We start from the raw sequence: 4,509 nt of genomic DNA, 5'->3' as shown, positions 1-4,509 counted from the left end.
TGGGAACACACAGCTTTAACCCTCTAATTACAAAGTGCCGGAGACCAGCACCTCATATCTCATTGTAGCGCCAAATGGGCGTCCTCCATTTAGTGAGATGCTTGATCAGAAATGATTTATATATTTATTTGTGCATTATTACACAGCTGCCCACTCACCTTGTTAAGTTAATGAACCTTTAAGCAGGGCTGCTGACTGTTCTTTTCGAAGTGAAACACTGACGGCTGTTTTCATTCTTACCAGGAGGACCACAATTTGAATGAGCATGTAGCGTGGACCCATACGCACCTGCAGATGTGTACATTATGGGCGCCTGAGTTCCCATTTTAGCTAAATCTTTGCAAAATAGTTGCACCTCTTTATTGTAAGTCCTTCTCCTCACAGGGTCATCAGCTAACTGCCGTCCCCAGTCCCTGGCTCCTCCCTTTCCACGCGCCCTCGTTCTCCCTCGGGCAGGTCCTAGTGCCCCGTGCATGTGCACCCATCGTTACATCTCCCCCCTCTGTAAATAAAAGAAAAACCAATGTATCAACACTCTTTCCCTTCACGCCGCTGACGATCGCCACTTAAAGTTCTTCAATGAGGCGGGACGGTTTTCTAATGATCCGTCTGGTGCGCGACTGAGGATCAGGGATGTCTCGCTCGTGCTCATCCGGAGTCCCCATCAATACCTGACTGCTGCTGAGCGGTGTCTCATGTTTATTGTTCTCAATTAGTGATTCAGTCAATAGTTCTTTTACTCTAGGGCTGCACTTCTTGAAGTGTGTCACATTCCTGGTGACTCGTCTTCCGTCTGATTCTGCGGTGATCATGGTTCCTTTCTGTCTCACAACTTTCAACGACGTCTCATGATGTTTGCAGTCAGTCTTTCTGTGCTGCTCTTTCTGCGCCAACACCCAGTCTCCTTCCTGGATTTCAGTGTGAGAGGCATTTCGACGTTCATCTGCATATCCCTTCAATTTTTCTTTCTTTAGCTTGTCTACGGCTGCAAGTTCCTTATGGTCAGAATCCGGATGTGATTCACTCACCGGGACATTCATCATGGGCAGTCTGGTGCGCACTGGCCGGCCTAGCATGAGGGTGGCAGGACATTTGCCTGTGGTGGAGTGCAGTGTGTTTCGGTAGGCCCGTAGTACTTCATTGAGCGCTGTCTGTATGTTCTTTCGAGTGAGCTCCACCTGCTGAATGGCTTTCTTGACTATGGCCATGAAGCGTTCAATCATTCCATTGGCCTGCGGCCAGAGCGGTGTGATTTTCCGGTGTTTAAAGTTTAGGTGTTGAGCGAACTCAGCAAAGTCATGGCTGTTGAATGGGGACCCATTGTCAGATTTTACCACTTGAGGAATGCTCCATGCAGCAAAGACTTCATCTAGAATTGGTATGGTGCTGGATGCTTTGGTGTATGTGCAATGTGGAATCTGAAATATTCGTCCATGATATCCCGTCTTGAACGGCCCAAAGAAATCAATGGCAATGTGTTGCCAGACGCCATCCGGCAGTGGAGACATTTGTAGCGGTGCAGGGGGATCTGGACGGCTCACTAGCTGACACTGTGGGCAGTCCTTCAACGTTGTTTCCACCATTAGATCCAGTGTCGGAAACCAGACCCTCTCTCGGAGTGCTCTTTTCGTGGCTACTATGCCTCTGTGTCCTTCATGTGCTAAATTGATGACCCTTGTCTTAGTTGTCTTGGGATCACAATTCTAGTGTCTCTTAGAATGAGACCATTTGTCGCTATTGACAGTTCATCATGGACATGTTTGAACGCGGACATCTCTTGGTCACCTTGTCCCTTAGTTTCTGAATGTCTCCAGCTATTGGTCTGTATGCGACGTTTTACTTTCTGCATGGTGACGACTGACTGAGTTGCTTCACAAATGGCTTCCAGCGGAACCGCAGGGGGTCTGGCCTGATCTACCACAAAATGGATATATTCATCCGCAATCGAACGTTTGGATTTTCTGGTCTGGGTGGGGTGTATGGATGTGGGAAATCATAGCCGCATCTGTAGCACTTTAGTTGTCGTTCTGATCTTTTCTTGGTGTGACTCATGTTTCTGCCCCGCGACTTGAAGGGTGGGACTGCTTCTTGGACCTGGAGGATCGTGTTTGTGGTGGGGACCGTCCATGCACTTGTCGAGACTGCATTCTGAACACCTGCTCATGTTTCTCACTTCTCCCGGCCTCCATCTTTTTTGCATACTCGTCGGCTTGATCATTGACTCTTGTCATTTCCTCAATCTCATCTAGCGGGTAGCTTTTCTTGAGCAGTTTGCGCCTCAAGGGCTCTGACAGACAGCCTTCTATAATTCTCAATCGGAGGGCATCCTCCGTAGAAAAATTATCAAATTCACAATATCTTGCTAGGCCTCTCAGACATGTGATGAATACACTCATTTGCTCACCTTTCTCTTGGGATGCCAGGTTAAATGTATATCGCTCATATTCGACCTTCTTTTTGTGCAAGAACTTGCGGTTGAGTGCTTCACAGACACTAGCATATGAAGCAGCGGACGCAGCAGGCTACTCTTTTATGATCTGTCCGACTTCCTTGCCTACCAGGTTCCTGAGAGCGATCAATTGCTGTCCAGCATCAGTTACATGGGACCCTTTCATGAAGTCTGTGAAATCTTCTAGCCATTCTTGCCATCGCAGGCCCATACCCCCACCAGATTCAAGGGCAAGAGGCTCCGGAGGGAGCAGGAACGATACTCCCAACACACCATGGGACCGGGTTCAGCATTTTCCTGACACAATCCAGTCATCGCGGGATCCCGTTAGTCAGCCACGTACTGACAAAAGTCCTTTCTGTCGGGTTTCTTTTTTTTTCGATCGGATTTGCCAATGCTTCTTGCACTCGCCAATGCTTGTTTACTTGTTTCCTTGTACTCGCCAGTGCTTGTTTACCTTATCGTTACACATGCCAATGCTTGTTGATTATTTTCATTACACTCGCCAGTGCTTGTTGACTTGCTTCTTGCACTCACCAATGCCTGTTTACTTGTTCTCTTGCACTCGCTAGTGCTTGTTTACTTTTTGTTACACACGCCAATGCTTGTTGATTATTTTCATTTACACACGCCAATGCTTGTTGACTTGCTTCTTGCACTCACCAATGCTTGTTTACTTGTTTCCTTGTACTCGCCAGTGTTTGCTTGTTTCGGGCACCGTGCATTTGCCAGTGCTTAATTGCTTTCAGGCTCTCTGCCTGACTCCAAAATGGCCGCCGCAGATCCCTGACAGGGGATTGGATGAACCGCCTGACTCCAAGATAGCCTCCTCGAGAATTTCGTGTACGACGAGATTTGGCCTTCTTTGACCGGAGACACGATGCTTTCACTATCGTTCCCTCGCATCGATCTTCGATGCCAGCCAACACTCACCCTCTCAGAAGGGCGTCGTCGCGGGGACACCAGGTGAGTCAGCCTTTAATGATCATTACACCGCCAGGGTGGGCTCCAGGCGAGCAAGCAGATTTTCTTTTCTTTCTTTGCGCTCTAACCCCCGGACGGGCCACACAAACACGGTGCAGCGGGGTGAGCTCCGGTCAGGTGGACACACGGACAGCTGGGGTGGGCTCCCAGCGCGCAAGGACGCTCGCGCAGTGGCTCCGCTACCACGTGGTCACCGGCCCACAATTCTGGATGCCTGCTCAACGGCTGGGCCTCCAGGGAAGTGCAAGGGAGTTAGCCGTCTTCCTCACGTTACAGGTTGCATCCCACCTTCGTCGCCAGATGTAGTGTCCTTGCTTCCACAAACACACGGACACTCTGTATGATAGTTGCACCTCTTTATTGCACGTCCTTCTCCTCACAGGGTCATCCGCTAACTGCCGTCCCCAGTCCCTGGCTCCTCCCTTTCCACCCGCCCTTGTTCTCCCTCGGGCAGGTCCTAGTGCCCCGTGCATGTGCACCCATTATTACAAGTGGCACTCAACAGGACACACACACACAACCACACACACACACAACCCACTCACACACTGCCCACTCACACACATACCACTCACCCACTGCCCCCTCACACACTGCCCCCTCACACCCCCCACACACACAACACCCACATACAAACACACAACCCCACACACACAACCCCCCCCCACACACAACCACACACACACACAACCACACACACAACCACACACACACCAGGATAACAAAACATAGCATAGCATAACAAAACATAGTATCGCATAACAAAACACAAAAAACATAGCATAACAAAACACAACAAAACATAGCATAGCACAACAAAACATAGCATAACATGACAAAACACAGCATAGCATTACAAAACACAACAAAACACAGCATAGCATTACAAAACACAACAAAACATAGCATAGCATCACAAAACATAGCATAGCATAACAAAACAAAGCAAAGCATAACAAAACACAGCATAGCAAGACAAAGCATGGCATAATAACACACAACAAAACATAGCATAGCATAACAAAACATAGCATAGCATCACAAAGCATAGTATAACAAAAAATAGCCTAGCAAAA

This window comes from Lissotriton vulgaris, chromosome 2_1 (assembly GCF_964263255.1).
Source record: "Lissotriton vulgaris chromosome 2_1, aLisVul1.2, whole genome shotgun sequence".
Lineage (NCBI taxonomy): Eukaryota > Metazoa > Chordata > Amphibia > Caudata > Salamandridae > Lissotriton > Lissotriton vulgaris.
Note: the sequence above shows the minus strand (reverse complement) of the source record.